Raw genomic sequence first — 22877 nt, forward strand, 5'->3', positions numbered from 1 at the left:
TCAGGATTTTCAGTATTACCACCCGTGAACTCCAGCAAGATAAGGCAGATAAGTGCAGTACAGTAAATAGGTCTTTCTTTTTTGTACATCACAGGACACAGAAATCATAACATAAGGGTTATATAGCCACCTATAGGTGGACACTGGCAACCAATCAGGATTGATGACCCCCTAAAGTAAAGTACCTCAGTTTTTTCGCTAGTGTCTAAAAGGTGAAGGTTGCTGTGCAGAGGTTCTCCACATATTTGTTATGTTTCAAAGAAGAAGAAAGAATATATGATATCATACCCCAAACAAAGATTATTGGATTTAAGGGGTTAGCTATCGGATCCATCTAGAAACAATCAATAGACTAAAAAGATGGTATCCGAGCCTCGGAAGCAGATACAAGGTTTTGCCTGTAACGCTGTCCTTTTTAGGCGCTGGACCCTGGGATCCAGACCCTTGGAATACCAAACCCCAAAGGAGCTCCGTGCAGGGTGCTCTACAGGTCCAAGGCCGTGGCCCCTTTTATATAGGGTACCCAGTCCTTGACGGTCTCTAAGACCATGCTCGCCGTGATGGGTGTAGATTGGATTCTTGCTTATAGCAGATTCCTGCGGCAGGACTGGTGAGTCAGTTTTAAATATGTACACAGCATTCAAACCTTAAAAGGTTAAAATTGCAAAAAATTGTAAATATGTGAGGCACTGTTCCCTTTAATAAGATTACAGAGACTTGTGCCAAGTGTATTTCTGCTTGTAATTACATGTATTGTAGCAGGTTTATGCAAAGTATTGTGAAGGAATGTAATGAACACTTGTGAATTAAGCAAAATGTCTATTTTTCTATGTCTATTTTTCTGTACATATCTTTTTTCTGTTTTTCTTACTCAAAATGGCTGTTACTAGATACCCCCCTCAACCAAAATGGAATGCCTGAAGAAAGATGGAGCCTTGGCACGGGGCCTTCAAGAGAAGATAACATTCAGAAACTCGAAGGGAACTACCTTAGAATGGACATGACTAATCAGAAAGCTGCAAATAATCAGTATTATGCTAATAGTATGCTTATGACGTACTAACATATGACACCGCCTACTAACTATTTAACTAGCTGAACATTAGAAATAAACAGGAAGTATAATTTACCTGAACAACGTGTGTCAGTGTGATCTCCTCGTGCATGCACTACAAGTACCAAATTAGACCCAGCAGTGGAAATTTATTTTTAGCCTGATTGAGGTTCGCGAATCATTACATTCTGGCGCCCAACGTGGGGCCCCAGGTGTTCTTCCGAAGGAAAGCCGCGTAGGAGGTTTGGGGACTGAATGAGACAGACCAAGAGGGACTTGTGCACCCCTGAGAGTACGGTAGGTACTTTTACTTTACCACTGTATGACTTGTCTCTGTCTTATCTTGTCACCAATCTTGACTGCTTTTCCAAGGACGTTTTAGAGGCAGGTAATCTTTTATTCCTCGCCTGGGGCTGTTTTTATTAACCTGCCATAAGATTTCTGCTGGCTGTATATTGTTTGTTCAGTGTCTGCCACCCTGGCTGATTGGGACTCTGCAGGCTGAAAGAAGGTTGCATTTGTGTGTCCTCAGGTGAGCTGCCTGCTCTTGGGATTTAAGTGAGCTGTCTGCCCTTGAAAAAGACGGATATTAGCAACGTACGTCCTTCGGGACGGGTTACTCGGGGGGTTGGCTGATTGAAGGACCCCCTGAGGGTTTAGCTCAGCTGCAGGAGGTTACCCAACAAAAAGGGAGGCAGGAGTAAAGTCTTCAGTGTCTGTTATCTTGTTTGAATTTTATCTCAGCAGATTGAAAGAATACTTGTATGAGTGCCTGACTTTGCAACGGGCGTCCTTCGGGACAGTTACTTGGGGGGGGGGGGGTCTACTGATTGAAGGACCCTCCTGAGGGTTTAACTCAGCTGTTGAGGTCACATGACATGAGAGAGACGACAGGAGTTATGTTTTGTTCTGTGTGTGTTGTGAAATTAAACGTACATGATTGCACAGATAAATCCAGTCAGGTTTGAGGTTGCCATGGGCAACAGAGAGAGAGAGACAGACAGAGAGAGGAAGGGGTTACATTTTAAGTTTTTTCAGTTCAACCCCTCTTCCCTTCTGTGTGTGCCTGGTAGTCTTTCTGAGACTTGCGCTGTTATCAGGTAAACTCCCCCGCTTGCAGCTGGTACATTCTTCTCGTGAGAAAACGAGAGGGGTCATTTCTGCACGGAGCGGTGTGAGTAGCGTAAGCAGTGTAGAACTAAAGGTTCCAGCATTCATACGTATATACAATTCTCTACAACATTCAATTGTTTTGACATTTATAAACTTGTGTCTACCTTGTTTGACAGAGAGCGTAGCAGTAGTAGATAAAAACACTGTTTTATCACAAAAAACATACATTGGTATAGTCGGCAGGATCCTCTGAGGTTATTTTCTACAAAATGATATCTAGTGAGGAATAATATTTTGCCTGTGGTTTCTTAGCCTTGGGGGAGTCTGGCTGCAAAATTTAGAAAATGGGCTACTTGCCAATGAAGGGGGGGGGGGTTCAAATGTAAATATCTTTGTTCCTATTACAGTTATAGAATTAATTTTTGGACATCAAGGGTTACAGCAATTAACGTGACCATTGAACCCTATTGGCACTGAGCCAAAAGGTAACTTAGATTAACTTTTTATCTGATTATAGTATTTAAGTGATATTTGGGGGGCAACCTCTATTGCAGGAGGGGAACCTCTGGTCAGCTCTGGTCACCCCTGGTCGGAGTTTTGAAAATTGTCAGGAGGCCAAAAGTTTAAAATCAAGTTAACCCATTAGTTGCCAGTACTGCCCCCTCCTCCGGCCGTCAGCCGCTTTAGTCATGGGTCAGCATATTAGCAAGCCAGAGAAGGGAATGTTTGCATATGATATTGTAAAGCGTAGAGAGGGGAGTGAGGCTGTTAAACATTTATCCAAGATTGTGAAAGTCTGCAAATTAAAAGATCCCATGGAAAGACTTCAACCAGAATTCTGTCGTGTACTAATCAGGGATTACAAAGGAATTTTGTGTGATAAGGGCTTGTTGAACGTGGCAACAGCCTGGTATAAAACCACAAAAGCTTTGCATTCTGAAGGATGGCTTGAAGAGACGATCAAGGTTGGAAATCGCATGATGTATGTATATCATAAAGTAGATCGTAAAGCCAGTAAGCCCCCGCCCTATAATGGCATCTGGAGAGATAAAGGGGAGGGTCCTTACTCTCCGCCTACCCTCCATTATCCTCACACCACTCCTACTCAAACGCAACCCACAGGGACAGTTCCTGCAGATGGCCATCTTGGTGCAGTCATGTCTTCACTTCCTGCCCCACCCAGTACAGTTCCTCCAGACGGCCATCTTGGTACACCAGGAAGGCCTAACAGAGGCCTATAACCCATTATCCCTGTTCTAAACCAGGATGGTTCCTACCACACTCCCATCCTCCCCGAATCACAGGTCCAATATACTAGTGATGGATACGCGCATCTGACTGGGAAGACCAACCACAGGCGACGAGGGCACCAGCTGATTTAACCCCCAATCTAGCCCCAGACTCACAATTCCGAGGGCTTCGTCTGTTCCCACCCCAACACCAGTCCCGGTTACCAGAAGGAGCACCAATGAGGTATGTCGCTTTTACCCCATCACAAGCAGCGACCTTAATGACAAGTCTGCCTGACCCAGAAAAACAACCAATGCCCTTCTATCGCAGGATAGTGCAAATACAACAAACTTATTCAGCTGCCAGGAAAGACTTGATCAGCCTATGCCAAATTAAAGCAGGACATGTCTTTTGGCCGGTCATGCAGGTGGCCTTCAATGAGGCCTGCCTGACAAGTGACATATCCTATTCCTCAGGTGTGGAGTTCTGCACCTGACTCCATGACTGGGCAAAGGAGAAATTGGCGGATCAGACTACCACAATTCAAGATATAGTCCAAGATAAAGGGGAATCTGTGGAGAAGTATCATGCCAGACTCACACAGGCCTTTGATGATCTGGGTTTTTCTCATTATGAAAAGGCACATACACATATGCTATCAACTGCTTTTGTCTCAGGGCTCAGAGAGGATATCAGAAAAGGTCTGATGGTAGCCCGCCCTGAATACCGCTCTATGAAGATGTCCGATCAACTGTTGGTTGCCAGAGGGATAGAAAACCAAAAAGGGAAGAAGCCAACCTCCCTCATGGTAGCCCGTGATGATGATCACACCTACACTCGACCACCACCACTGCTTAGTAACAGGGACAGGATCACCAGCTATAACTGGGAAACAAGGACACTTTAAAATAGAATGTAAAGCACCAAGACGTCACAGACAAGACAAGGATCAACGTGATGGAAAACAACAACAACAATCACCACGCCCCAACTCTAGCTAGGAAATGGGCAAGCCCGTGTCACCCCTTTTGACAATGTCCTCAAATGGGACTGGGGGACCCCTTGCAAAGGTCACGTTACCTATACAGGGACAACCTACCACCTTCCTCATTGACACGGGTGCTGCCAGAAGCGTTTTGAGGGCTGAGGACCTACCTGCTAATACTTCCTTTCCAATATTGATGTTTCCTGCGTGGGTGTGGATGGGGTGCCCCGCTCCAGTCCCCTTACTGAGCCACTCCAAGTGGGGACATTTCCAGACTTGCTTGCCAGATTTGTAGTGTCTTCTACATGCCCCTTGAATCTGCTAGGAGCTGATGTACTGTCCAGACTACAGGCCTCATTCATTTTCACACCTGAAGGAGGAGTGAAGCTACATACTCCCCTATCCTTAGAAGACTCATCTGCCTTGTGTTCTCTGCCGCTCATGATGACACTCCATGAAGCGACAACTCCAGGTTCAATCCCACAGGAAGTACTTGACAGGATCCCTGCATGCCTATGGTCCACAGGACCGGAAAACATTGGTCACTTAAAAGTACCACAGTCATGGTACAACTAAAACCTGGGGCAATGCTGCCTAGAAAACCACAGTACCCCTTTGAAGCCAGCTCAATCCGCAGCTATCTCAAAACAGGTTGAGACCCTTGTGTCTAATGGAGCTTTGATACCCTGTACTTCTGAATGCAACACACCCTTGTTCCCAGTGAAAAAACAGACCCCAAAAGGAGAACCTGAGAAATACAGAATGGTCCAAGACCTCCGAGCAGTTAATGAAGCGAAAGTGTTGGAAACCCCAATTGTGCCAAATCCACATACCTTATTATCAGGTATACCTCCAACAGCTGAGTACTTCACTGTAGTGGACCTGGCAAATTCTTTCTACAGTGTTCCCCTGCATCCTTCCTGCAGGTACCTCTTTGCTTTTTCTCATGAACGGAAACAGTACACCTGGGCAGTTATGCCTCAAGGGGCGCAAAACTCTCCAAACCAATTTGCCAAAGCCATAACCTCTGTCCTTGATACATGGCAACAGGAACACCCTGCAGTGACTCTTCTCATATATGTGGATGACCTTCTTCTTTGTGCAGATGACTACCCTGCTGCTGAAGAGAATTCAGAAAGTCTACTATGCTACCTTGCGGAACAAGGCTGTAAGGCCTCCAAAGAGAAAATACAGTGGTGTTCAAAGACTGTCACCTTTTTAGGCCACTGCATTTCTAAAGGCACAAGACATATTACATCAGACCGAGTAGCTGCAATCCAGAATATTCTTTAACCAAAAACAGCTAAACAACTGCATGCCTTTCTTGGACTCATATCTCACTGCAGGGTGTGGATCCCTGATGCATCAATCCTCATGCAACCACTCTATGATGCTCTCACGTCCGTGCCATTTACCCTGTCAAACGAGGCCCTGGACAATTTTATTCTGCTGAAGCAAGCAATATCCACAGCTCCTGCTTTGGGCCTACCAGATTATGGGAAACTCTTCAAACTGTTTGTGTCTGAGAAGAATGGCCACGCCACAGGGTTCCTGGCTCAGGAACATGGAGGACGGACTAGACCCATTGGGTACTATTCTTGCCACTTAGACCCCGTGGCTAGGGGTGGTCCTTCCTGTCTAAGAGCTGTCTTTGCTGCCCAAGCACTCCTAGACAAAACTTCAGACCTTGTCTTAGCACATTCCCTCCTTCTGGCACCGCATGACATTGCTGCCATCTTAAATCAGATGCAACTTCGACACCTGTCCACGGCCAGACATCTATGGCTGCAAATGTCCCTCCTACTTCCTGACAACGTGACCCTCCAAAGGTGTCTCACTCTCAACTTGGCCACCCTTCTGCTGTTTTTTGAGGGGGGAGAAGGAGAAGGTGAAGAAGGAGACCCCTATGATACTCCACATGACTGCCTTGAAATGATGCGCTTGGAAACCTCATATCTCCCTACAGTGAGTGAAATTCCTCTGGAAAACCCTGACTACACACTTTTTGTGGATGGCTCTAGATATGCAGACGAAGAAGGAAAGTACCACACAGGTTATGCTGTGACCTCTGAATTTGAAATCCTACAAGCATGAAAATTACCCACCAACTGTATCTGCCCAGGAAGAAGAGCCCTCACTGCAGTGTGCAAGATAGCAGAAGGCAAAAGAGCCAACATTTACACAGACTCAAGATACGCCCTTGGAGTAGCTCATGACTTTGGTATCATCTGGAGAGCCAGAGGGTTCCTGACAGCGGCCGGAACACCGGTGAAACATGGTCCTGCCATCAAAGATTTAATGGATGCACTACTCCTACCGGAACAAGTGGCTGTCTTGAAGGTTAAAGCACATGGCAAGCTGAATTCTCAAGAGGCCAGAGGAAACCACTTGGCGGATAAAGCGGCTAAACAAGCAGCAACAAACCAAATGGAAAACGGCTGAAGCAGCTGAAGATCAGAGTGAATCCCCAGTGCAGATGTCTTTGGCAGTGCATGTGCCATCTAACAGACTATATGTAGCCTCTATGCAAAAGGCGGCTTACACAGATGAAAGGCTGGAATGGATCGACAAAGGAGCAGAATACAAAAGAGATCTGTATCTAATGAAAGGGAAAACCGGTTTACCAAAATATGTATCCAGCAGTTGTCCAATGGGCACATGGACCTGCACATCTCTCTAAGAACTTAATGAATTCACTGATCAGCAAATATTATTGTGCCCCGGGAATAACCACCTTAACCAGAAACTACTGTGCCTCATGTGCAGTATGTGCGAAATGCAATCCGGGAAGGACAGAAAAGACACCGCAGAAAAATTTGGCGAAACCCCTATATCCGTTCCAAAGGATACAAAACAATCACATACAGATGCCAAAAAGTGGCCGATATGAATACGCCCTAGTGGTGGTGGACATGTTCTCAGGCTGGCCAGAAGCCTACGCAGTCACAAACATGACAGCTAAAACCACGGCTAAAAAACGACAGAGAGATAGTATGTAGATTTGGGGTCCCAGAGGTGATAGAGAGCGATCAGGGTCCAGCTTTCACAGCAACCCTAACAAAAGAGATTTGGGCAGCACTGGGAGTTCAGTTGGCTTTACACACCCCATACCACCCTCAAAGTAGTGGGAAGGTAGAAAGGATGAATGGGACTCTAAAGAACAGGATGTTAAAGATGGCCCAAAAGGCTAACAGGAGTTGGCCAGACAGTTTGCCTATTGCTCTGTTCAGTGTCAGACACACATCCCGGGGGAAACATGCCCTGTCTCCTTATGAAATTTTGTTTGGTTCAGCCCCCAAACTTGGCTGTTACTTCCCACAGCAGTTGCAGTTACAGTCTGATGTGTTAACTAGTTATGTTACACGTTTGCCTAAAGTATTAACTAGTATCCATTCTAGAGTATTTTCCTCCATTCCAGAAACAGACTCGGGAACCCACAGTCTTCAGCCAGGAGACTGGGTGTTGGTGAAGAAGTTCAAAAGGAAAAATTCACTTGATCCCCAATACGAAGGACCATTCCAGGTGCTGCTGACTACAGCTACATCAGTCAAGCTAGAAGGGAAAAGCACCTGGATACACGCCTCCCACTGCAAGAAAGCCCAATCTCCTGAAGACAAGATTCTGCCAGCAGCACAATGATTGTGCTGTGTATCCTTTTTCTTATAAGTTTGATAAAAGCTCAGCAGGTGATTATCACCAAAACAGGTACTCAACAGGTGGCCATCACTAAGACAAATGGTGTCACTACATTTTGGTACAATTCATCCAGCACACAAGTGGTTACGTTTACTTTTGATTTTTGTAGTACAATACCCAAATATTGCAACTGGTATAACTCAGGGTGGGCACTGCGGGCTTGTATGATGCCAAGCTATTCCGATCAGATATACATATGTTTAACGGATAAGTATTGGGGACAGAACTGTGCACATTGGGGATCAGTGGGATGGAGTACCCGAGGAGACTGGGGGTATGAACCACAGAGTGCCATGAATAGGAAAGATCACATGGGGAAACCCCTCCTTAAACGTTTAACCATCTGGAAGTCAGGGTGCAGTAAGGACGGAGAAAGACTTGTCTTAAACATTGAGAATCCTAGCCCCGGAGATGCAGGATTTTAGTGGTTGGGTAAGTACCCATCAAAGGGTCTACCTATAGAAAATTTTTACCTGAAAGACATGTATGACGCATCAAAACCAATATCAAGTCCCCTTAAACCTTCCATCACTACTATAAAAGATATGATAGCAATGGCGAACCCAACCTTTGAAGAGACAATGGCAGCTGAAACCGGGTTCTCTGACTCTAATTTGTGGCTTGAGTGGATGAGATTCAATGCAAACAAACATAACAGAAGCAACTGCTATGTCTGTGGTAGTGTCAGGCCACATTTAGAACAGTCCCTCTTCATATCCCACAAGACAGTGAGGAATGTTTCCTCAGCCTGTACACTAATACGTCCACAGGTCACTCTGCGTGTGAAACGTGGAAAAAGGAGTATCCTGGGGGCGTGGCCAGCGCGGGACCGTGATGGACGTCTGATCCCTCGCTCCGGCTCCAGCATCCGCAATCCAGCGACATCTACCCAGCTACGCTAGGCATCCACCCTCGATCTTCACACCGCTGCATCCCGGGAACGCTCCTGCACCGATCGACATGACGGGGAAGCGAAAGGGAGTGAAGGGGCCGCAGAAACTTACAGCCTTCTTCCCCCTGCCATCCCGGAGCGGTCGACAAGATGGCGCCGGCGGCTCGGGCCTTGCCGCTCCGGCGGGGCAGCGGGTACACTACTCCGATCTGCCGGACGAACAGCAGTCCGGTGACATACAGCGACCAGGTACTGTGTCCCCCTGCACCCCTGAACCCTCTAGCCCGCAATGCTCCAGCCCGGCCAAATCCAAGATTAGACTTGACTCCCAGGCCCAGGCCTCGCTGCTAGGCCGTACTGCACCCTCTCCGCTTTCTATGCAATTAGGGGCATCTCCTATAGCAGACTTCCCCACAGTGGGGAAGCCAATCCTGGACACTGCTTTAAAGGACATGATGTTCACTTTTCACACGTCCCTGCAATCTGATATCATGGCTTTGGCAAATAGATTTACAGCAGAGGTCCACTCCCTAGGAGAAAGAGTGCACAATGTTGAATCATCTATGTCTGACATGGTGGCCACAGTAAATGAACTTGTAGATGCTCACGAGGAAAACTTATCGGAACGCCAGTGGGTTAAAGCTAAAATAGCTGATCTGGAGGATCGCTCCAGAAGAAACAATTTAAAGATCCGGGGCATCCCTGAATCGGTGACACCGACTGAGCTACACAAATTTGCCCTGGCAGTTTTCACAGCCCTCCTGCCTGAAGCGTCCCCTTTGGATCTAACCATAGATCGCATTCACAGGGTTCCAAAACCTCCCTTTCTGCCTCAACATATTCCTCGTGATACCTTACTGCGTGTACACTTTTATCACATCAAAGAAGCTCTCCTACAGAAATCAAGGGTGTTGGGCCACCTCCCTGAACCGTACGCCAATGTAAAAATTTTTGCGGACCTATCCAAGCACACCTTAGATATGCGACGGCAGCTGTCCACGATTACAAAGGCTCTTCGGAACCATAATCTCCCATATAAATGGAAGCATCCCTCAAAAATTGTGGTAGAGAAAAATGGCTCCTCATTCAGCATCACAACTCTGGAGAGAGGTATCTCATTACTGCAATCTTGGGGCATTATCCCAGAACCTGCTCCTCCGGCTGGAGCAAAGAAATCCCCAAGTCGTATTCCCCAGCAATGGCACACAGTGCAACAGGGCGGCGCCCACGATGGTTGAAGTTCTAAACGAGCACTATGCCAACTGCATCACCTGTTACGTTATGCTTTTTTGTGGATGCAGGCTTCATAGGCGGAATGCCTGGAGCCCCTTAGCCCGATTGGCTAATAACTGTTTACCCTCCTTGGGAGATGGCTACGTTGCCGCGAATCTCCATCCTCTTTACTTGCCCCAGCAGTTTGGTCATGTTTATCTTCTGCATTTTTCTTTTTTTGCTGTTTTCGTTTTTGTTTTGTCCTCTCCCTCTATGCAGGTTCTTACCCGTCTGCCAAGATGAAAGGTTTTCACCATACACCGCAAGGTACCAACTCATCAAGACTGCTCATGTTCAGCAGAGTCTCCAGGAAATCTACTACAGCTGTCATCTCCACACAGTATCCGGAGCGCATGGCTGCCATCTACTCTTGCTTAGTCACATCCGAACAGTGAGTAGCTACACCACATGCAGCCTTTTAGTTTCCAATGACAGTTAAGATCCTGTCACTGAACGCTAACGGTCTGAATCACCCGGCCAAGCGAGCCTCACTTTGGCGTACTGCCCTCAAGCATCATGCGCAAATAGTATGTGTTCAGGAAACACATTTTTTGGACTCCCACGCACCCACTTGCCATCACAGGGATTACCCCTTGATATACACAGCCTCTTGTCCCAGAAAAAGGAAAGGAGTACTGATAGCCGTCCACAGAACTCTGGACTTTACACTGTGCTCCTCCACAGCTGATCCCAATGGTCGCTACCTTATACTGAATTGCACCATAGACGGCATGCCCATAACCATAGCCTCAGTGTATGCCCCTAACGTTCATCAGTTGAGATTTTTGAAGCGTACACTCTGCACCATCAGGAAAGTCCAAAAAGGCCCCCTACTCCTATGCGGAGACTACAATTTGCCCCCGGACAGATCTTTGGACTCTTCAACTACCTCTAATAGGCTCCAGCCATCACTACAGGGCTTTATGAACAAAAATGACTTGTATGACATATGGAGGTGCCACCACCCCACTGATAGGATGTATTCGCATCATTCTGCGGTCCACAATTCATATGCTCGTATTGATATTATATTGTCTGATAAAGCGATCCTCCAGAGGTCCGTAGACTCCGAGATAGCCCCGATAACCTGGTCTGATCATGCCCCTGTAAGCGTCACATTTGCGATATCCCCTAAAGCCCGCTCGGATAAACCCTGGCGAGCGCGAGCAGAAATGCTCAAGCACCCGGCAAATGCTGCTATCCTCAAACAAGAAGTAACAGAGTTTTTCCAGAACAATGCGGGGTCGGTATCGGGGTCTGCGGTCCTCTGGAATGCCCACAAGGCTTTTAGTAGAGGGGTGTTAATACAATTGCAACATAAAACGAACAAGCAGCGTTCCAAGGCTATAGATGAGCTGACGAGAGAAATTGCGTCAGTGGATGCCCAAAACCAATCAGCTCCCTCCACGGCCTTTAAGCAGAAATTAACTGTACTAAGGCAAGAACTTAGATCGCACCTTCTTGATTCGTATGAGCGTAACCTCCAAAAATCAAAAGCTAAGCTTTACGCCACGAGTAACAAAGCAGGTAGAATGCTAGCCGCCAGGCTGAAAGGCCAGAGGGTACAACATAAAATACACTCTATTAAACACCCTGCCACAGGTAATAAGGTACATGACCCCAAAGAAATAGCAGACGCCTTCAGTAGCTACTACCACTCACTGTACAATCTCCAAGAGACGCAAACGTCCTCTCCAACCCCGGAGCTTATTAATGGTTTCCTAGACTCCATCGCGCTTCCCTCACTGAGCCCACAACAGACAGAATTACTGAATCAACCATTCACGGTTGAAGAGGTGATGTCTGCCATTTCCTCATTGCCATCGGGGAAATCTCCTGGCCCGGATGGCATGATCAATGAATATTACCTTCAACTAAAAGACGTAATTGCACCACACCTTTGCTCGGTTTTCAACGAAGCGGCGTCCTCGTCCTTGTTTCCCTCCGAAATGCTTAAGGCAACCATAATCACTCTGCCAAAACCAGGCAAGGAACCCGACACGCCACAAAACTTTCGGCCGATTTCGTTACTGAATACGGACGTGAAAATCTATGCCAAGACAGTAGCCACTAGACTCATGAAATATCTTCCCCTACTCATTCATAGGGACCAGGCAGGCTTTACCAAGGGTAGGCAATCAGCGGACGCAACCAGACGTCTTATCAATATCATTCATGCGGCTCGCACTGACAGAACGCCTTCTCTGCTCCTCTCTTTGGACGCAGAGAAGGCATTTGATAGAGTGCATTGGGGATATCTGCGTGAGGTCCTCAGGCGCTTTGGCATTGTGGGCAGAATGCACTCTGCAATAATGGCTTTATATGCCGGCCCTTCAGCACAGGTGTTAGTGGACGGCACTCTCTCGTCTCCGTTTGTGATTACGAATGGGACGAGGCAGGGCTGCCCATTGTCCCCTCTAGTCTTTAATATGGCAATAGAACCCCTAGCTCAGAAAATTAGGACTGATCCTAACATTACCGGAATCTACGTGAATTCAATGGAGCATCGAATTAGCCTATTCGCGGACGATGTTATTCTCATGGTCTCGAATCCCACAACGTCGCTACCACGTATCAGACAAATCTTGACCGATTTCGGGTCTATATCCCTTTAGGCTCCATGTACACGGGACGTTGTTAAAAGTCCCTTTGAATGCTGGAATTTTTAGGACGTTTGAAACGTCCGTTCGGTCGCGTTTGTACCCGCGTTTAGCGGGCGTTTAGCAGCGTTTGCGGGCGTTTGCGTTTAGAAGCGTTCCTAGAGGTCAAAAAAATTATTCCCCTTTAAAATGGAAAATCGCGAACGCTAAACGCGGGTCATCGCGTTCAGACGCGTTCGGACGCGTTTAGACGCGTTTAGACGCGTTCGGACGCGTTTGAAACGTCGGGAAACACACGTTCGAACGCAAATAATTGCGTTCTAAAAAAAGTCCCTGAACGCAACTGCCTGCAAATGACTGTAAATGACCCTGTGTACATGGACAGATAAGATAAAATGTAGATGGGTTCAGGGGCTTCTGAAAAAAACGCCCAACTGCTCCTAAACGGCCATTTCCAGCGTCCCGTGTACATGGAGCCTTATAAAGTCAACGACGCCAAATCCTGCATCCTAGATCTGGGGGTCGATGGCACTACGAGAAATCTTCTCACCCGATCCTTTCCATATAAGTGGTCAGACTCGGGCATAACCTACCTGGGAATTAAACTTACTAACACCGCCAGCAGCCTATTCCAAGCTAATTACATCCCTCTAAAATCCCAACTAGCTACAGAACTTCGATCCCTAGCCAAATTTGAACTTACGTGGTCAGGAAGATTAGCAGCCTTCAAAATGTGCACTCTACCCAAGATCTTATACGTGTTTAGATCGCTACCGATCCCGGTTCCCAAATCATTTATACAATCCCTCCAAGGCATGGTATCCACTTACCTGTGGCAGGGCAAACGCCCTAGATGTGCGAAGAGTATCCTTATGAAATCTAAAGCAGTGGGGGGTGCATCTATGCCGAACCTGATGGACTACTACATAGCCACAATTATATCGCAAATGCGAGCATGGTTCCAGCAGGTCCCAGATACTCTCTGGGGCATGATGGAACGGGCAGTGACCCCGGAACATGATCTGTTCACCTGGGTATGCAGTAGGAGACGAGGGGTTCACCTCCCACGTTATGTGTCACCAACGATCCGAGCGTCGGTGACGGCATGGCTGCACCTTACACACACCAAATGGAAGAACACACCTGTAGTAACGATCCCATTTCCAGTGTCGGGTCTGACCCAGATAGTACCCGACATGGACCTCACGGCCTGGCGGCACTCTCCCCCTATCCGTATACAAGATCTATACCAAGCGGAAACCGTGCAACCATTTCGGACGATGGCAGCCAAATGGCACTTGGGTAGTGGCGAATGGTTCAGATACAACCAAATTGTCTCTTGCATACATCATAACCCACAACTCCAGTCCAAGGTTCCTGCCAGAATATGGCAATACCTGTCCCAACCTTTGCAACCCGCTAAAGGCATATCCCTGATATACTCTGCACTAGATGAAAAAGGGGTTTTTACTAAAACTCCCCCCTTGTTAAAATGGGAACAAGACCTAGGGGCTACCTATTCCACATCCCAATGGACAAAAGCCATAGTGATGAGCAATAAAGCAACTCTGAGTGCATCCCTAAGGGAACTGTACCTCAAAGTATCCCTGAGATGGTACATGACCCCTACAGTGATTGCGCGCTTTGCGCCTACAGCATCGTCCATGTGTTGGAGGAACTGTGGTAAGCACGGTACGCTGATGCATATTCTGTGGGAGTGTCCACCAGTTATGACGTTGTGGAAGAGCGTGTTTAAAATGATCTCTGATGTTCTAGGGCACCAAATGACCCCATCCCCTAACATGGCTTTGCTCCATGTTCCGATAGCATTAATCCCCCCAAAGGCTCGCAAACTTGTAATTAACGTATTACTCGCTACCAAGATTTGTATCACTAGGAAATGGAAGGAGGTGTGCATACCTGCTCTATCAGAAGTGATAGCTACGGTCCAAACACATAAAACCTTTGAACTGCTCATGGCACCCACTGTGGGCAGGTATCAAAGAGAGGTACAAGAATGGTATCCGTGGACTCAGTGGTACGATACCCATATACGGAAGTGAGGGCACAAACTGAACACTATATATAGAATAGTTCAGACAGATTGCACTACTAGTTCTATAATGTGATATATAGACATAAGTGGGATCGCAATAATTATAGTTCATGGTCACGAACTGCTATTTTGTTGATAGTTGGTTGTTACGGTAATTGATATGACTATCCTGTATTAAGATCATCTGAAGAGTTACTTAAGTGACATACCTGCAAGTTACTTTATTCTACCCTGACTGTTTTTGATTTCTTTCCCTGTATGTTTGAAAATTCAATAAAAATATTTGAAAGAAAAAGGAGTATCCTATAGCTACCAAGCTTCCAAAACCTGGAGAGGGCATCACAATATATCCCGGAATTGACACCTATTACTCTAACTACCAGGGTAAGGGAAGGTTCCTGGGTAACTTCACTGAAGGATACTGCTCTACCTATAGTAGTGGCTCGGCAAAGTTAACACAGAACCAGGTCCAGTCCCTTGGTGACATATACTGGATCTGTGGGGATCAAAAGATTAGGACCAGATTAGAGGGAACTTGGAATGGTGAATGTGCCCTTGCAAAGGTCATTATGCCTCTCCATATCCTAACAGAGGACACCCCTGATAAATACACTGACTCAGCACCCAACCACAGGAGGAAGCGAGCAGCTCCCGCTGGAAGCTTTGATCCTCATATGTACATAGATGCCATAGATGAATTCAAAGCTAGGGATCAGGTAAAAGCTGGTTTTGAGTCTTTACTCCCCATAATAACTGTCAACAAGAATGTAGGTTGGATTAACTACATATATTATAACCAACAGAGATTTGTGAATTACACCAGGGATGCCCTTCAGGGAATTGCTGACCAGTTAGCCCCCACTTCCTACATGACATTCCAGAACCAGAAAGCCTTAGACATGGTGTTAGCGGTGAAAGGAGGTGTCCGTAAAATGACAGAAAAAACGGGAACCTGTTGCACATACATTACTGACAACACTGGTCCAAATGGTAAGGTTACTCTAGCTATCAAGAAATTGGAAGATCTGTCGTTTGAGTTGAAGAAGAACTCAAGTATTACAGACCCATGGGATCAATATTTTAGCTGGATGAGTGGGTGGCAGAAGGTGCTTGCCCAGGTAGGAGTGACAGTACTAATAATCCTAGTTCTTTTAGCCCTGATTGTATGCTGTATTCTACCATTTGTAAAGATGCTAATGAGCAAAGCTGTAGACAATAGCACACCTCCACCAAGAAGAAGAAGACCGCCTTATGATGGAAGAGGACAAACCCTTCACCCCTCTACAGTCACTCCCTGTTCCAAATTTCACAGTTCTATAGGGTTGTAGGGCTAGATAGCACCTGACTGCCCTCTCCAGGCTGTATCGAGGGGGGTAGTGAACTAGTTACTGCTCTCCTCTATATACAGCCTTAAAAAAGTTCCGGAGGAGTTTGGGCCAGGTGAGTAGGCACTTTAGTATGAGGGACAGAAGAAATATAACCATTTTAGGGGGGACTGTGAAGGAATGTAATGAACACTTGTGAATTAAGCAAAATGTCTATTTTTCTAGGTCTATTTTTCTGTACATGTACATATTTTTTCTGTCTTCCTTACTCAAAATGGCTGTTACTAGATACCCCCCTCCACCAAAATGGAATGCCTGAAGAAAGATGGAGCCTTTGCACGGTGCCTTCAAGAGAAGATAACATTCATAAACTCGAAGGGGACTACCTTATAATGGACATGACTAATCAGAAAGCTGCAAATAATCAGTATTATGCTAATATTATGCTTATGACGTACTAACATATGACACCGTCTACTAACTATTTAACTCGCTGAATATTAGGAATAAACAGGAAGTATCATTTACCTGAAAAACGTGTGTCAGTGTGATCTCCTCGTGCATGCACTACAAGTACCAAATTAGACCCAGCAACGGAAATCTATCTTGAGCCTGATTGAGGTTCGCAAATCATTGCAGTATGTTTACTTTATAGCATATTGTTACACTGTTTTTTACCCTGAGCTGATTACCTGAAAGGTTTCATCTGTGACAAACAAGATTCAGCCTAAGCTGCTCTCACCCCCGTTGTTTTGTTGTGTTAGCCCTGGCGTATACGTGTCCGCATGTTCATCTCTGCTTTGAACGCGTGTCTATGGCGAAGGCCTATTTGCACGCGGGAATCTTCGCCTTTAAGTAGGGGCATACGCCGTATGGTGGGCGTGTTCTAACGTGATTTGGCGTGCACGTGTACGCCACGTAACGTGCCGCACATGCATAAAAGGGTGCATTCTGCAAGGAACTGTCTCCAATACACTAGTCTCTGTCACAGGCTGAAAGAGACACAGAGCGGCAGTAACTGGGTTGTGTGAGTTACTGTGGGTGTATGTTACTGGCACAAATAGGTTCTGTTTCTTAGGATAATCAGTGTTGTGTGCATTAGGCTGTACAAGCTTGGCACAAGCCTTGAGTAAACTTTAACGGTAGTACCTTAAGTTTGTCTTGCTATAAAGCAATGTCTGCTCGAAAAAGGGCTGAAGGGAGCACAGTTGGAAAGGGCAACATAATGCCACCATCAGGCCCTGAAGGTCCTAGTCGTGCTTCCACTGTGTCTACTCCTTCTGATAAGCCAGAGGCATCTAGCCAATGTGAGCCATTATGGTTGTCAGGCATAGTAGCTACTTCGTGTACTTCTGCCACAGCCTATGTTACCAAGGACGATTTGGCATTGGCATTAGCCAGCCTAGAGAGTAGGATTGCTGACATGATTGCAGCACCACATGGAGGTAGATCCCCTTTTCCTGAGCCGCCCCCTGGATCAGTTCAGGATTGGGCAGAGGATGTGGAAGATGTAGCTGAGGGTGACCCTATGGAAGGTCAAGCTGAAAGTTCCACTTCTGGGGAGTCAGAGGAATCTGTATCAGCCTCTCAATCCCAGAGATTGTTTATTCAGTCTCTTGCTGAGATGGTGCAGGCTGAGTTTAAACTTCTGCCCTTGGAGACAACTGAAACCTCTTTTTCCTCCCTGGGCTCATTGCGCCCTCCTCAGTGTCCTCGGTCATTTCCCATACATCCCTTCTGGAGCAAGAAGTGTATAAAGATTGGGATCATCCTGACAGGATGTTTGTTCCTCCTAAATGGTTTTCATTGTTACATCTTATGGAGGATAAGTTTTCTAAGAGATGGAAAATTCCCACTGTGGATACAGCCATTTCTTCGGTTAACAATAATTTAACCTGCCCTGTGGATAATGCCCAGGTTTTTAAAGATCCAGCGGATGAAAAGTTGGATTCTTTATTGAAAGCCTCCTTTGCGGTTGCAGGTTCTGCAGTACAACCAGCAGTAGCAGCCAAAGGAGTGTGTCAGTCTTTGAAAGACCACATAAAGCTAGTGTCCAAGACAGTTCCTTCTCAAGGAGAGTCTGTGGAAGATCTGTCAGATCTACCTCGCACTTTGTTTTTTTGCAGTAGATGCTCTTACGGATTCCATAAGGCAAATGTCACGGTTTGCTCTAATGACAGTGCATATGCGCAGAATCCTTTGGTTAAAGAGCTGGCCTGCTGTGGAATTACCATGTAAAAAATTACTGGCTAGCTTCCCCTTTCAGAGAGAACACCTTTTTGGTGATGATCTGGATAAGTATATCCAAAAGATCTTGGGGGGGAAGAGTACATTGCTACCTGTAAAGAGGAAGAGCAGGCGTCCTTCCTTTAAGATCCCCAGCACTTACAATACCAGTGCTTTCAATTCCAGGCAGTGGCAACAGCCTCAACCGTCTGCATCTGGACCCAAGCCTTCGGGGTAAGGTCAGAAAAAGCGCTGGACCCAGAGATCAGCCAAGTCTTCCTCTAAGCCCTCTCAGTGAAAGGGCGCCCCCACTCGCCTGGGTGGGGGGGGGGGCTCTCCTGCAGTTCTCAGGGTTATGGGTGGAGTCAATTCAAGACAACTGGGTCATCTCCACCATTTCCCAGGGATACAAGCTGGAATTTCGGGTGTTCCCACATCCCCGGTTTGTGAGGTCAAGTATACCAACAGATCCCCTAAAAGAAAGATCTCTTTCAGGCATTGGACCAGCTGAGAGCTCAGAGGGTGATAAACGAGGTTCCAGAAAACAAAGGGTTCAAGGGTTTTTACTCAAACCTAGTCATAATCCCCAAACCAAACGGGGATGTGAGTCCTATTTTGAATCTAAAGGCACTGAATCAGTTCATCAGTTTGTTCTTTCTGCATGAAAACAATTCATTCAGTTATAGCCTCCCTGCAGAAAGAGGAGTTTCTAGCATCCATAGAGACCAAGGATGCATATCTTCATGTGCCTATATTTCAGACCTATCAAAGGATCCTTCATTTTGCGATTGGAAACCATAATTTCCAGTTTGTGGCCCTGACAGAGATATCTGTAATAGGATATCTGGACGATCTATTACTAATAGTTTGATCGGCGTCGGCTCTAAGCCAAAAAATATCCTTCATACAGTACATTTTTTGGAATGTCTGGGTTGGATACTGAACTTAGCAAAGTCAGCATTACAGCCAGTCCAGCGTCTCGAATACCTGGGGCTTCTTGTCGACACGGCAATTCCCTATGCTCAATTCCATCCCAGACCCTTTCAGAACAACATTCTGTCTGCCTGGAATGGAAAAATTCAGGCCTTGGACTGGTCCATATCTCTGCTACCAAGAGTACGACAGAGTCTGAATTGGTGGTTGTTGACCAGAAATCTGGAGAGGGGGAAATCCTTTCTTCCAGTGACCTGGAAGATGGTGACTACAGATGCCAGTCTCTCCGGCTGGGGAGCAGTTCTGGAGAAGCGGTTTGGGTAGAGCGTCATCTCCCCATCAAAATTTGGAAATTCATGCAGTCAGTCGGGCTCGGAAATTCTGGATGCCCAGACTTCGGGGTCACCCTGTCAGGGTGCAATCCGACAATGCCACAGCCGTGGCTTATGTCAACCATCAAGGAGGCACAAGGAGTCGATCAGCCCAGAAAGAGGTGGATATTATCCTGTCCTGGGCAAAGAAGTTTGTGCCATGCCTGACAAGTGTTCATTCCAGGAATAGAGAACTGGCAGGTAGATTTTTTGAGCTGTCAACAAATGTTTCTGGGTGAGTGGTCCTTATATCCCAAGATTTTTCAGTTGATCTGCCTATGCTGGAGGGTCCCAGACATAGATCTTTTGGCATCCAGGTTCAACAACAAGCTGGAGAGATTTGTATCCAGGACCAGGGATCCACTCGCAGTTGGAGTGGATGCTTTGGTGACTCCTTGGAAAGAGCATTCCCTGATCTGTCTTTCCTCTGGTACAGCTGATATTGTGTTTTTGGCGCAGGATCCAGCTAGAGGGGAAACCAGTAATTCTGGTAGCTCCAGCTTGGCCGAGGAGGATTTGGTATGCACAAATCCAGAGGTTGGCAGTGACGAGGCCTTGGGTTCTTCCACTGCGTCCAGACTTGCTCTCAAGGTCCGATATTCCACCCTGCTGTACAGTCTCTAAATTTGACGGCTTGGCTATTGAAGCCTTAATCTTGGAAAAGCAGGGTGTATCTGGCCCCGCAGTTCATACACTGATAAACGCCAGGAAGCCAGTCTCTAGAAATAGTTATTAGTGTCTGGAAATCCTACATTGCCTGGTGTGAAGCCGGAAATGGCATCCCCGCACATATATTATCGGGAGAGTTCTATCCTTCCTGCAAGCAGGGGTAGATATGAAATTAGCCCTGAGCACGATTAAAGGGCAGATTTTAGCTCTATAATTTTTTTTCCTGGAACCAATCGCTTCCCATTCGTTGGTTCAAACCTTCGTCCGGGGAATATTTTGTTTGCTTCTGACAGTGAAGCCACCGTTGTGTCCTTGGAACTTAAATTTGGTGTTGACAGTTTTGCAAAAACAGCCTTTTGAACCACTGGGGCAGGTTCCCCTGGTTCTTTTGACCAGAAAACTGGTCTTTTTGATTGCGATAACTTTGGCTAGAAGGGTATTGGAACTAGCAGCTCTTTCTTGTAAAGAGCCATTCTTGATATTTTATCAAGATAGGGTGATTTTTACGTCCTCATCCAGATTTTTCGCCCAAGGTAGCGTCTGCCTTTCATTTGAATCAGGACGTTATATTACCTTCTTTTTTTCCAGATCCTCATTCAGAGGAAGAAAAGTTATTGCATTCTCTTGATGTAATACGTGCACTTAAAGTTTATTTACAGGAAACAGCTCAGATTCGTAAGACCAAGAGCATGTTTGTACTTCCAGAAGGCCCCAGAAGGGGATTGGCAGCATCTAAATCTACGATTTCTTGTTGGATTTGCCAGGTTATTACCCAGGTGTATGGTTTATTAGGAAAGGTTCCACCTTTTCCTGTAAAGGCACATTCTACCAGAGGAGTAGGTGCCTCTTGGGCACATCACCATCAAGCCTCTATGGCTCAGATTTGCAAGGCCGCGACCTGGTCGTCAGTGCATAATGTTCACTCGTTTCTATAGAATGGATGTTGGGACCCAGGAGGAGTTTGCTTTTGGTCGCAGTGTGCTGCAGGCGGTGTAATCCTTCTGTTAAGGGTCATATGTCGTTATTTTTTGGTGTTCCCCTCCACACAGATGCGTTGGTTTGGGACGCCCCATAAGTTATGATTTATGGCTCTGTGTTCCGTGATGTACAAAAAGAAAAATGGATTTTAAATTCATACTTACCTGTAAAATCAATTTCTTGAAGTACATCACGGGACACAGAGGTCCCTCCCTCTTCTATTTGGTCTTTTATTGCTTTCTACAAAACCAAGGTACTTCCTGTGTGGGAGGGGTTATATAGGGGGTCATTAATTCTGATTGGCTGCCAGTGTCCTTCACCTATAGGTGGCTATATAACCCATATGTTATGATTTTATGGCTTTGTGTCCCATGGTGTACTTCAAGAAATGGATTTTACAGGTAAGTTTGAATTAAAAAATCCATTTATTTAGAAAAAAACTAAAAATGTCAAAAAGAAATTAGATGGTTTAAATAGATAAATGGAGTTTATTAGCAAAACAGCATTGCCAACAAGTAAATGGGCCATTATCATTATCAGTATACATGGAAAAAGATTCCCCTGGGGTTGGGATTTTTTAGGCACAAGTTATTAGACAATTTAGAAATATATGCAAAAATGATAACGTTTATTTAAAGTAACAAAATCCAGGCATGAATAAAATCACAGGCAGTAAAAAAGCAAGAATTAAAACCATAGATGTATAACCATGTAGATGACAGGAACCTGAACCCGATATATTTCGGAAAATAACTTTTTCCTTCTTCAAGGGCGGTTCTTTTTTGGAGTGCTCTAACAACGAGACAACAGCATAAATTACAACACTATACATTATATTAGCAACTACTTTTGCATTTCAAAGATAATGTACGTATGGACAGTGTTGTACAAATATATAAATCATTACATGCGTTGTTTATGAACTTATTCATATATACGTTGAGAGGAGACACTTACATGGTTAAGCTTGCAAAATATTATATTGCCTGTTGAACGAGTTAAAAACAAGCCAGTTCACCGTGTTTATGGATCGGCATTGCTGTAAAGTATTTCCTGCAGGGTCATATAGGTACCCTAGATATCAGGTGTCTCCTCTCAACGCTATAATGTATAGTGTTGTAATTTATACTGTTGTCTCTTTGTTAGAGCACTCCAAAAAAGAACCGCCCTTGAAGAAGGAAAAAGTTATTTTCTGAAATATATCGGGTTCAGGTTCCTGTCATCTACATGGTTATACCGCTATGGTTTTAATTCTTGCTTTTTTACTGCCTGTGATTTTATTCATGCCTGGATTTTGTTACTTTAAATAAACGTTATCATTTTTGCATATATTTCTAAAATGTCTAATATCTTGTGCCTAAAAAATCCCAAACCCAGGGGAATCTTTTTCCATGTATATTGTTCAAGGGATGTGGCACACCCTATAGGAACACTGGCCACGAGCAAAACCCCATTATCATTATCAGCTGGCATTCCA

At 45.7% G+C, this 22877-nt stretch overlaps 1 protein-coding gene and 1 pseudogene across 2 annotated transcripts in view; one reads left to right on the top strand and one right to left on the bottom strand.

Moving 5' to 3' along the window:
• SNX29 (sorting nexin 29) overlaps nucleotides 1–22877 on the bottom strand; it is a gene marked incomplete at its 3' end in the record, with an annotated part of 1499164 nt that overhangs the window by 1079698 nt on the left and 396589 nt on the right. The gene's annotated exons all lie outside the window — the stretch shown is intronic.
• On the top strand, nucleotides 4488–6824 carry LOC309557692 (annotated as a pseudogene). Its single transcript has one exon. The product of its transcript is annotated as an uncharacterized misc_RNA (transcript).

Source organism: Pelophylax lessonae, assembly GCF_965119305.1.
Source record: "Pelophylax lessonae genome assembly, chromosome: 6".
Taxonomy (NCBI): domain Eukaryota; kingdom Metazoa; phylum Chordata; class Amphibia; order Anura; family Ranidae; genus Pelophylax; species Pelophylax lessonae.